Consider the following 13,298-nt stretch of genomic DNA (forward strand, 5'->3'; position numbering starts at 1 on the left):
TGCTTTCATCTTTTGGTACAAGTTTTAAGTGTGGTTGTTGCATTTTGTTGTGTTTGGCAATGTCTACTAATGATCCAATCATATCCAAAGGACCAAAGTCATCAGAAGTCAGAATATGGTCCAGGGGCTGAAAGTTGGAGTTTCCCTGTAGCTATTACTTGGAGTGGTCAAAAAGTGTTAAACTGTATATGGGCTCAAGAGGAAAGATTGGATATTTGTTTGGTGATGCTCCTCAACCCAAGGAGGTTGGTCCTACTCGTGATAAGTGGGATTAAGACAATTATTTGATTATGTCTTGGCTTGTTACCTCTATTTGCCCTAGCCTGAGGACGAACTTTATGTGATCTAATACAACAAAGGAGATTTGGGATCAAGCTAAGGCTATTTTTTTCTAAGCAGGGATACTATGCTCGTATTTATCAACTTTAGGTTGAGTCATCCACTTGTAAACAAGGGGAGAAAAGTTTGTCATCCTACTATTCTTCCCTTACCTTGATGTGGAAGGAACTTGATTATTATCAAACAGTTGATTAAAAGAATGAGTCAAATGCAAGAGAGTATAAAAAACTTGTGAACCAGCAGTTCGTGCTTGCCTTCTAGGCTGGTCTTAACCTTAGTTATGAGCCCATTAGAGTTGAAATTTTAGGGAGTAAGGAGCTCCCATCACTTTAGGAAGTGTACTTTCTGGTTCAGTCAGAGGAAAGTAGGAGGATAACCATGAATCCTCCAGAGGGGGAGTAGCAGGTTGCTCTCTTACCCAAGGGAATGGAAATAAAAAGGGTGGTGTAGGGATGAAGAGAGCTGAGGAAGTTGACAAAGATAAGTTAAGGTGTTCTCATTGTGGTAGACCAAACATGCCAAAGAGACATGTTGGGACCTTGTTGGCAATGCAGTTTCTGGTGGTTCGTCTCAAGAGAGTATCTCCACAGGTTAAACTTTTCTAATTGGTATCAATGCTAACTTGGTATATAGGACCAACTGCAAAAAAGCAGTTTAGCCCATATGCTTGTCCAAAACTGAGTGGGCTTCTCTTGCTTTAATCTAATCCAATCTGGATTTTTTAAGTATGGGCCGAATTGGTCTATGTAATGGCCCATCAAACCCTTGACCTAAGTTATAATTTGATCACTTACAGCAATCTTTGAGGGCTGTTAACAGTCCTCAAACAACCATAGGTTCGGCCCAACTATTTGGAAACAGAACCGAGCTGTTCCCCTTCTCCTTCCCCCCCCCCCCCCCTTTTCTTTTCTCTGATTCTTCCTGGCCACCGAACCCCTTCCCCAAGAGATTCTAGTCTTGGGCTCGTCCATTGACCTCCAAGAATCAGGCAGTATGTGACTAAGCTTCCAGCCCTATGATATTCAGGTTCAGATATGCTCTGATAGCATGAAGAAAACTGAAGAGAGGAGAGCTTGAGAGTTCAGCAATGAGGGTCTGAGAATGAGAGTTTCGAACCTACACTCTCTCAGCACCCTAACATTCTTTTATTAAGATATATTTGAATAATTACAAGGAGGCCCTTAGGTGAGCAAGAATTTACAAAGAACTTAATATAGACAGGATGGGCCCAGAATAAGGCCCATTACAGAAAAGAAACATAAATAACAAGAAAGAATAAACAACCTATGGGCCATTCGGCCCATCTTCTCTACATGTTCCTAAGTTCCCTTTTAACCTTATGTTCGTTAGCAGATTAACCAAGTCCCTTAATTGTTCTGTAACCTTCTATCCTTCTTCTTGTGTGTTTCAGGATCTCAAGACGGGGACAAAGATTGGTGGAGGGCATGAAGCCGGTGGTTTGTATTAACTTGATGGTGGTGGCCCTCCAATGGCTTTTCAGTTGTCTCTTACTCATCTCCAATGGCACTGAAGACTGGGTCATCCTTCTCTCAAGGCTTTGAAGCTGCTAGTTCCTTCCTTGAGTCATGTTTCATCATTAGATTGTGAGTCATGCCAGTTGGGAAAACATCATCGAGTCTCATTTAGTCAAAGAATTGATAGTCGTGTCTCAAATCCTTTTGCTTTAGTTCATTCTGATGTATGGGGTCCAGTTAAAGTGGTTTCATACAATGGGTCTAAGTATTTGGTAATCTTTGTTGATGACTTTTCAAGGATGACATGGATCTATCTTATGAAAGACCGTAGTGAATTGTTCTCTATTTTTCAGAAATTTCATGCTGAAAACGCACTCAATTTGGTGTTCATATGAAAATACTTCGCTCCGATAATGCCAAAGAATACATATCCTCATCATTTCAGCAATACCTAAACCATCATGGAATAATTCATCAAACTTCTTGTGCCTACACCCCACAACAAAACGGTGTATCTAAACGGAAAAATAGACATCTTCTTGAAACTGCTCGGTCCTTGATGATCAATATGCATGTCCCAAAGTATTTTTGGAGTGATTCTGTTCTTACATCCTGTTTTTTGATAAATCGGATGCCCATGTCAATCCTTGGAAGTCAATCCCCTTTCTCCGTGTTGTTCCCCACCTTGTCTCCCTTTCCTCTCACCCCAAGAGTCTTTGGCTGTGTTTGTTTTGTTCAACACTTGGGGCCTAGAGTAGACAAGCTAGATGTTCGAGCTACGAAGTGTATTTTTCTTGGCTACTCAAGGACTCAGAAAGGGTACAAGTGTTATAACCCTAAGTTTCATAAATCATTTGTGTGCCCTGATGTCACCTTCTTTGAATCAATTACTTTTTTCTCCGATGCCGGGGTCTCTTCTTCTCCCTCTGTGGTTCCTCTTCCTGTTCCGGTTGTGGACCCCCTTCCCGTAGCTCCCACTCCTACTGTACATGCACATCATATGCCTGTTACTACAGAGAGGCCGCCAATTACTCAAGTGTATACCCACAGAAGTGCTTCGGCTCCTCCTCCACTTCAGCACCCGTCGACAGATCCTGCTACTGCTCCTTCTCCCTCAGATCTTCATCTCCCTATTGCTTTGCGGAAAGGTAAACATACTTGTACTTCTCTTCCCATTTTAGACTATGTTTCCACTGCTCACCTTTATGCTTCTCATTGCAAGTTTATATCATTACTCTCATCGGTTCCCATTCCCAAGACAGTACAGGAAGCCCTTACCTCTCCAAGGTAGCGGCAAGCCATGGAAGAAGAACTCTCTGCCCTACAACATAATCATACGTGGGAACTCACCACCCTTCCTCCTGGTAAGCACACTGTTGGGTGTAAATGGGTCTATACAGTGAAGCATCTGCCTGATGGCAGTGTGGAACGATTGAAGGCACGGTTAGTGGCCAAGGGCTATTCTCAGTTATATGGTGTGGACTATATGGAGACATTCTCTCCTGTGGCTAAAATTGGTTCAGTTCAGGTGTTGATCTCATTGGCTACTATGTATGATTAGCCTCTCCTACAACTTGACATAAAAAATGCCTTCCTACATGGGGATCTTGTTGAGGAGGTGTATATGGAGCAACCACCAGGGTTTGTTGCTCAAGGGGAGGCTGGTAAGGTGTGGAGGCTCAAAAAGGCAATCTATGGACTGAAACAATCTTCTCGTGCATGGTTCGGCAGGTTCAGTGAAGTGGTGAAGGCCTTTGGGATGAAACAGTGTCAGGTTGATCATTTTGTGTTTAGCTATAACTCAAAAGATGGAAAAATCTTGCTAGTCATGTATGTGGATGATATTGTCATAACTGGAAGTGACAACAATGGAATTGACAGGATGAAAAAATTCTTATAGGACCACTTCAATACGAAAGATCTGGGGAAGCTAAAGTATTTCTTAGGAATAGAAGTTGCGAGGTCAAAACAGGGGATCAACCTATGTTAGAGGAAATATGTTCTTGATCTACTTGAAGAAACAGGGTTGTTAGGTTCTAAACTAGCAGAGACTCCTATGGAACTCAATGCCAAGTTAAGTGTGGATGTAGGTGAAGAGTTTGATGATCCTAGAAGATACAGAAGGTTGGTGGGAAAGTTGAACTACCTGACCATTACCCGACCGGATATATCATTTGTTGTGAGTGTGGTGAGTTAGTTTATGCAACATTCCCAAGTTCCTCACTGGGAAGCTGCTCTAAGAATTGTTAGGTACCAGGTCGTGGTTTGTTATACCAAAAGGGAGGAACTCTTGAGATAGTAGGGTACACAGATGCTGATTGGGCTGGCTCTATATCAGACAGGAGGTCAACCACAGGGTATTGTACCTTCCTGGGTGGCAATCTTGTAACTTGGAAGAGCAAGAAGCAAACAGTGGTGGCAAGAAGTAGTGCGGAAGCAGAGTACAGGGCTATGGCCCATACCACATGTGAACTAGTATGGCTGAAGAACCTACTACAGAAGATGAGTTTCTCAATTGACAAACCCATGAAACTATACTGTGATAACCAAGTTGCTGTTCACATCTCATCCAATCCTGTCTTCCATGAAAGAACTAAACATATTGAGGTGGATTGTCACTTTGTGAGAGAGAAAGTGATAAGTGGAGTAATAACTACATCTCATGTGAGCTCAGGAAATCAGTGGGCAGATCTCTTCACAAAAGGATTGTCTTGGGGAAGAATAGATTACATTTGTAACAAGCTGGGACTATATGATATATACTCTCAAGCTTGAGGGGGAGTGTTAGAATGCTCGGTCAGGTGTATTTTGGTCATTCTGGTGTATTTTATTGAAAGTGAAATGTCTATTGTATCTGAGTTTAAGTATGTGTTCCATCTTCTATGAGGGACAAAATTGTCTTTCTTGTAACTTAAGTTTTATGAATAAAAGTCAAGTGGGTCGGCTAGGAGAGAGATTTTTTGAACATCCTCTCTTCTAGTCTGGCCGAACACTCTTCTCCTCTCCTTCTTCTTCTTTCTCTTTTCTTTCTTCTTCTCTACTTTAACCTAGAAACAACTAGGGTTAATTCACATGGGCTAGGTCAGGTTGGGCCAAGAATGATAATCCCTAGTAAGAGTGGTGTCAGAAAAGTGGATTAAATATTATGGGTCTTTGGCCCATGAGATTGGCTGGAATGGAATTTGAGTTTGGTGGAAGTAAAAACTATTCTTTGAACAAGAGTGCAGGATGGAGGATGTAATAGTTCAAAGCATTCTAAGTGAAGTTGGACTGGACAATTTAGTGTCTCATAACGGAATCTAGGTTCATTCAAGGGTCAAATGGAGGAGATTATGCATGAAACTTGGATGGGTGACAAGGGCTAAGTTTCTAGGCTTAAGGGTAAGTTTCAATTAGATTAGTGGTGTGCAGACAAATACTTTCTAGAGCCAAAGGTTTGAGTCAATTAGGGGTATTGGAATGGAAACTATTTTATAGTAAACAAAAAAATTTATTAAAAAATAGAAAAAGGAGTACTTTAAAAGAGGTGGTGAGGAATTACCAAACAAACAGACCAAGATTAAAAGAAATACAAAAAAATCATAACATTCAGATATAAGACATTAATTCCTAGGATCCAAATCAAACAAAAACTAAAAGCCATTTCTAAGTGATTCCTTTGATATCTCGAGCTTTGTCTTAAAAAATTTTTCTATTTCTTTCCTTCTAGATTTCCCAACAAATGGCAAAAGGAACATAACTCCAAGCAACCTTCACCTTAATATTCCTCTTAAATGTAGGGCAATGAGCAAAATTGTTTATGTGCAATCTTGGTTCCCAAATCTCAATGTTAAAGAAACCAAAATCAAATCTCCAAATATACTTTGGATAGAAGTAGCCAAAGAAAATATGCAACATGTTCTCTTTAGCAGCGCTACATAAATAACATTGACCAACAATCTGAACTCCTCTATTTTGGATATGATCCTATGTGAGAATGCTATCCAATGCAACCAACCATGTAAAGGCATCCACCCTAGGGGGAATTGGGTTTCCCCACACTCTTTTTACTTTTGACTTTTCAACTTGATTTCTTGCAAGTGGATTAAAAAAAATCATAGAGAAAACCCTATTCTTGAACTTCTTCCACCTTCTGACATTTCTTCTCTCAACTTGTATCTCCCTTGGCTGTGGCTTTGACAATGACTTTAAATGTTCCTAAATTTCCCAATCAAACAAGGCCTTCTAAATTTCGGGCCCCATACTACCTTTTCTTGGAGCATTTTAATGGAATTTGCGATAGACATTTTTCCTACTTAAATTGTACAACCAAGGGCATAAGTCACAAAATTTACTAATCCCTGCCCAATAATATTCCCAAAACCTTATAGATGAACTATCTCCAACCTTGAAACAAACATAATTCAGGAAAGTAGATTACCTTTCCAAACATACACCCCATATTAATATTTGACCTCCTTTGTATCCCATCCAAAGTCCACAACCCCATATTCACATGCCACCACCCTTTATTTATCAATAATAGAACCATTTTATTAGAATTAAGCAATGAGAAACAAGTACAGGTGTAGGGAGAGGTAAACTCTCTTAACTCTCCCCATGAGGAACAACAGAATTATAAGATAGACCAAAAAATTTGATTCCTTCGCATTCCTTGTTTGGCAAGTGTGTCTACAAAGGAATTAACACATCTTTTAACCCAATGCAGTCTCACCCCCACACCAATTGAGCCACTACCCTTCTCCAAAGAGCATTCCTTTCCACCCCAAACTTCGAAAGCCATTTATGCAAAATCACCTTGTTAAATAACTACACTCTCCTAACTCCCAACCCTCCATCTTTTTTATCCCTATAAACCCAATCCCATTTTACTAAGTGATACTTCTTTTCTATCCCTTTAATACCCCAAAGGAAGTCCCTTTGCATCTTCTCAATTGAATTCACCGTAAATGATGGAACTTTAAGGACAAGTAATACATGGGAAGTTATATAAAACACCTTTTATTAATGCAATTATCTCCCCAAGAGAGAGATACTTTCCTTTCCATCCTGCTAATCTTTGATAAATTCTATTTGTCGACAAGATATGATTTGTGGCAAATTAAGAAAGATATGATTTGCTGCAAATTTAGAAAGATTTGATTTGATTGATTACATATTTGAATAAATTTAGGAAAGATTAGATTTGAATAAAATTAGGAAAGTCATATCCTAGGATTAAGGGAAAGATTTAATCAATCCCTAATTGAGAGAGATTCTAGGAGTAATTGAGAGAGATCCTAGGAGTTTGTCTCTCCTATCTTTTCTTATTTAAGTTGTATGCTCAACATGTTTTTTCAACACATTATCAATACAAAAGTATTTCTTCTTCTCTTCCTCTTTATTTTTCCACATGGTATCAGAGCTTTAGGGTCCGATCATGAATTTTAAGGCGGCCATGGTTGGCTCTGGTTCAGCCTCTTCGGATGCTACCAGTGGTGTGACATCTTTGGAGGGAGGTATTCAGTTAGTGGCCATCTCTCTCTCTGAGAATTCTCTTCAGATTACCATTCACAAATTGAATGGAAAGAATTATCTTGAGTGGTCTCAGTCCGTGCGGTTGGTGATCGACGGCAAAGGGAAACTCGGCTATTTGAATGGCGAAGTAAAACCGCCAGCCACTGATGATCCAAAGAACAGGCAATGGCGTTCTGAAAATTCTATGGTTACCGCCTGGCTGATCAACTCTATGGATCCTGTGGTTGGAAAACCATTCATGTTCCTGTCGACTGCTCGTGATGTGTGGGAAGCTGTTAGGGAAACCATTCAAATCTGGACAATCATTCACAACTGTTTGAACTGAATACCCGAATGTGGAAGATGCAGCAAGGTAAGCGTGAAGTAATTGCTTATTATAATGAGATGATCGCTGTTTGGCAGGAGCTGGATTTATTTGAAGAAGAATGGGAAAGTCCGAGTGATAGTGCTCGGTATAAAAAGAAGATAGAAAGAGGTCGGGTCTTTGTCTTCTTGGCTGGTTTGAATAAAGAACTCGATGAGGTTCGGGGACGTATCTTAGGGCGAAAGCCCTTGCCTACTATAAGAGAAGTTTTTTCAGAAGTGCGTAAAGAAGAAGCACGGCGGCAAGTGATGTTGAAGAATGTTAATGAAACAAAAACTGAGAATGAAGGGTCTACTCTTGTGGCCCGAGGTGCAGACATAGACGGATAAACGAGGAGGAAAGCAAAGGCCTTGGTGTAATCATTGTAAAAAGCCATGGCATACTCGGGAAACCTGTTGGAAGTTGCATGGGAAACCAGCAGGTTGGAAGAAAAAATCAGACAGTGACAACAAGTCAGGGGGAGATGTCCGCGCGCTTCAAGTAAGCAATTCGGATCCAGGGCAGCAATCATCCTCAGAGTCTCTTCCTTTCACAAAAGAACAAATAGAGCACTTATATAAAATGTTTCAATCTCAATCGTTAAGAAACTCTAACCCATCCTGCTCTCTAGCCCAGTCAGGTAATTTTTTCACTGCAGCCATTGATTGTACCAAATCTAATGGCTCCTGGATATTAGATTCAGGTGCCACTGATCATATGACCGACACTTCACAATTCTTCTCTACATATAGACCCTGTGCAGGGAATCAAAAGGTTAAAATTGCAGATGGTTCCTTTGCTACTATTGCTAGGAAAGGAACTATGTCTATTTCTCCTTCTCTAAACCTTAAAGATGTTCTACATGTTCCTAACCTATTATACAATCTCTTATCTGTCAACAAACTAACCCTTGATCATAATTGTCGGGTTAATTTTTGGTCTTAGAAGTTTTGTTGTGGCATTATCGGTTAGGACATCCTAGCTTTCAATATTTAAAGCATCTATTTCCCAAGTTATTCATGAATAAAAATCATTCGTGTTTTAAGTGTCTTGTGAATTAGCAAAACATCATCGTGCTGTTTTTTCATCCCAACCATATAAAAATCAAAACCATTTACCATGATTCACAATGATGTTTGGGGTCCTTATAGAGTAACAACTCTTTCTGGAAAGCATTGGTTCATTACTTTTATTGACGATCATACTAGGGTCACTTGGGTTTTCCTTTTAAAAGAGAAATCAGATGCTGAAACTGTGCTTAAAACTTTCTATAACATGGTCCAAACACAATTTCAGACTCAGATTAAAATTTTTCGATGTGATAATGGAAAGGAATTTTTTAACAATGTGTTAGGGAATTTTTTTGCTGAGAAAGGAATTGTACACCAAAGTTCATGTAATAATACACATCAACAAAATGGGGTGGCTGAAAGGAAAAACAAACATCTCCTTGAAGTTGCTAGAGCCCTAAGTTTTCAAACTAAGGTTCCTAAGTTTCTTTGGGGAGAAGCCGTTGTAACAACCTCTTATTTGATTAACAGACTGCCTACACGAATTTTGGATTTTAAAACACCCATACAGGTTTTCATTGACTGTTTTCCAAACTCTTGGCTAGTGACACATTCCCTTAAAAATTTTTGGAAGTGTGGCCTTTGTTCATAACCATGATCCTAAACGTTCAAAACTTGATCCAAAAGCACATAAATGTATTTTTGTAGGCTATCCCACTAATCAAAGAGGTTACGAATGCTTTGAGCCAATTTTGAAAAGGATGTTTGTGACTATGGATGTCACATTCTTTGAAGGAACCTCCTACTACAAACACTCCCATCTTCAGGGGGAGAGCAACACTAGTGAAGATGGTCTTTTAGTTGGTTCTGATTTAACGTTTGAATTTGTCCATAATGATGTTCCTCACAACCAGTCACCGAAAGAAAGTGAGGCAGAAAATACAAAATAAGTGGAAACAAATGAATTAAATATTGAAAATGAACAACCTTCGGTGATGCCATCTCAAAATAAAAAAGCTGAAACAACAGAGATGTGTGTGAAACAGTATAAAGGCCTTGTATATTCAAGGGAACATCTAGAACTAAAAAGGAGAGGCACTATTCCGCAGCATCAACAAGAATCTGATCTGAGGGTGGATCATGAAATTCATAATAATTCTCCAAAAATACCTGAAAATATTCCTCCAGGTAATTCTAATTCTTCCAGTCAGCTTGATCTTCCCATTGCTCTTAGGAAAGGTGTTAGGTCTTGTACAAAACATCCTCTATCAAATTTTGTATCTTACAAAAATATTTCACCTTCATATTGTGCCTTTATTTCACAAGTGTCTAGTGTTTCCATTCCTAACAGTATCCAAGAGGCTCTAAATGTTCCTGAGTAGAAAGAAGCTGTTTTTGAGGAGATGAGATCTTTGGAAAAGAATGATACTTGGGAGAAAGTGGATCTACCAGATAGAAAGACAGTTGTTGGTTGTAAATGGGTGTTCACTCTGAAGTACAACTCAGATGGATCCTTAGAGAGATATAAGGCTCGCCTAGTAGCTAAAGGCTTTACTTAGACGTATGGAGTGGACTACTCTGAGACTTTTTCTCCAATGGCAAAACTAAATACAGTTCGAGTACTCTTATCTGTTGCAGCTAACCTTGACTGGCCACTGAATCAGCTGGATGTGAAGAATGCCTTTTTGAATGGAAACTTGGAAGAAGAATTATATATGGATCTTCCACCTGGTTTCACTGAGAAGTTTGGAACTAAGGTATGTGTTACAGACTGTATAATTAAAATAGGAAGATGTTACAGACTGTATAATTAAAATAGGAAGTAAATACTAGGGAGATATGATGTTACAGGCTGTATAACTAAAATAGGAAGTAATTACTAGGGAGATATGATTTACCTTGCTCAGGGGGAGTATGGGAAAGTTTGCTATCTTCATAAGTCTCTGTATGGGTTGAAGCAGAGTCCCCGTGCCTGGTTTGGAAAGTTTAGTCAGGTAGTCGAGAATTTTGGTATGAAGAAAAGTAATTCTGATCATTCAGTTTTCTTCAAGCACTTTGCTGCTGGCATCATTTTGTTAGTTGTGTATGTGGATGATATTGTCATTACAGAGAGTGATACTACAGGGATTTCATCCCTTAAATCCTTTCTCCACACTCAATTTCATACCAAAGATTTGGGAATGTTGAAATACTTCTTGGGTGTTGAGGTAACAAGAAGCAAGAAGGGAATATTCTTATCTCAAAGGAAATATGTACTTGACTTGTTGTCTGAGACAGGAAAGTTGGGAGCTAAGCCATGTAGCACTCCAATGATTCCTAACTTGCAGCTCACAAAAGATGGTGAATTATTTGAAGATCCTGAGAGATATAGAAGATTGGTTGGAAAGTTGAATTATCTTACTGTAACTCGTCCAGATATTGCGTATTCAGTTAGTGTGGTGAGTCAGTACATGTCCTCTCCAACAATTAATCATTGGATAACTGTAGAACAAATTTTGTGCTACTTAAAAGGAGCACCTGGGTGAGGAATTTTGTATGGCAATCATGGTCATACTAGAATTGAATGTTTTTCAGATGCTGGCTGGGCAGGATCCAAGGAAGATCGAAGGTCTACTTCAGGCTATTGTATATTTGTTGGAGGGAATCTAGTTTCATGGAAAAGCAAGAAGCAGAATGTTGTCTCACGTTCGAGTGCAGAATCGGAATATAGAGCTATGGCCAAGTCTGTGTGTGAAATAATGTGGATATATCAGCTTCTGACTGAAGTAGGTCTTAAAACTTCAGTACCAACCAAGTTGTGGTGTGATAACCAAGTTGCTCTTCACATTGCATCTAATCATGTTTTTCATGAACAAACTAAGCATATCGAGATTGATTGCCATTTCGTTCGTGAAAAGATTCAGCAAGGTTTGATTTCCACAGGTTATGTGAAAACAGGAGAACAACTGGGAGATATCTTCATGAAGGCTCTTAATGGGGTAAGGGTTGATTATCTTTGTAACAAGTTGGGCATGATATCTATGCTCCAGCTTGAGGGGGAGTGTTATAGACTGTATAATTAAAATAGGAAGATGTTACAGACTGTATAATTAAAATAGGAAGTAAATACTAGGGAGATGTGATGTTACAGACTGTATAACTAAAATAGGAAATAAATACTAGGGAGATATGATTTACCTTGATTGTAGGACAGATTTGTAGGAATTTGATTAGTCTTCATTCCTAATATATTCTTTCCTAACATAGAATTTGTAACTTGTATATATACATACGAGATTGATGAATAATACAACAAATTCTTCTTCTTCCTCAGTTTACTCTTATTTTACAGTATGCAAGCTAAAAAAGTCTCTATATGGACTTAAATAGTCTCCCAGAGCCTGATTTGAAAGATTCACAAGGTTTGTTAAAAGTCAAGGATATAGTCAAGGACAATCTGATCATACTCTTTTCACAAAAAGATCCACCGAAGACAAGGTACCGGTTCTGATTGTCTATGTTGATGACATAATCTTGACTGGAGATGATATTGAAGAGATGAGTAGAACAAAGCAGAGCTTAGCCAAGGAATTCGAGATTAAAGACTTAGGCCAGCTAAGTTACCTTCTTGGAATGGAAGTGGCTAGATCAAAGAAGGGCATTGTGGTTTCGCAACGAAAATATATTCTAGACCTCTTGAAAGAAACTGGAATGAGTGGATGCAAACCTTCAGAAGTGGCTAGATCAAAGAAGGGCATTGTGGTTTCGCAACGAAAATACATTCTAGACCTCTTGAAAGAAACTGGAATGAGTGGATGCAAACCTTCAAACACTTCGATAGAAGTTAAGGCTAAACTCAGAGAAGTTAAAGATGGGGTTCCAGTAGATGCAGGTAGTTACCAATGGCTGGTAGGAAGATTGATTTACTTGTCACATACACATCCTGACATTGCCTTCACTGTGAGCATGGTGAGTCAATTTATGCACTCCCCGTACGAAGAACATCTTGAAGCTGTGTATTGAATTTTATCTAAAAGGCACACCAGGAAAAGGACTCCAAGAAAAATGAGAAGAGAGGGGTTGAAGTGTATATAGATGCGGATTGGGTAGGCTTAATCACTGATAGAAGGTCAACTTCGGGGTACTGCACATTTCTTTGGGGCAATTTAGTCACTTGGAGAAGCAAGAAGCAAAGTGTAGTTGCTAGAAGCAGTGCTGAGGCTGAATTCAGATCAATGGCTCAAGGAATGTGTGAGGTTCTTTGGCTAAAGAGGGTGCTAGCAGATCTTAAGAGACTAGTGAGTTTTCCTATGAAACTGTATTGTGATAACAAGGCAGCTATCAACATTGCTCATAATCCAGTTCTACATGACAGGACTAAACATGTTGAGATTGACAGACACTTTATAAAGGAAAAACTTGAAGAAGGAATAATTTGCACTCTGTTTGTACCAACCACGCAGGAAGTTGCAGATGTTTTGACTAAGGGCTTGTTGAGACAACCATTTGAACTTCAAGTTAGCAAGTTGGGCATGATAGATATCTTTGCACCAACTTGAGGGGAAGTGTCAACAAGATATGATTTGTGGCAAATTAAGAAAGATATGATTTGCTGCAAATTTAGAAAGATTTGAT

At 39.2% G+C, this 13,298-nt stretch overlaps 1 protein-coding gene across 2 annotated transcripts in view; it reads right to left on the reverse strand.

Moving 5' to 3' along the window:
• Positions 1-13,298, reverse strand: part of LOC148862181 (CSC1-like protein ERD4) — a 105,193-nt gene that overhangs the window by 52,170 nt on the left and 39,725 nt on the right. The gene's annotated exons all lie outside the window — the stretch shown is intronic.

This window comes from Nelumbo lutea, chromosome 4, assembly GCF_056320005.1.
Source record: "Nelumbo lutea isolate HS-2025 chromosome 4, American lotus-T2T, whole genome shotgun sequence".
Lineage (NCBI taxonomy): Eukaryota > Viridiplantae > Streptophyta > Magnoliopsida > Proteales > Nelumbonaceae > Nelumbo > Nelumbo lutea.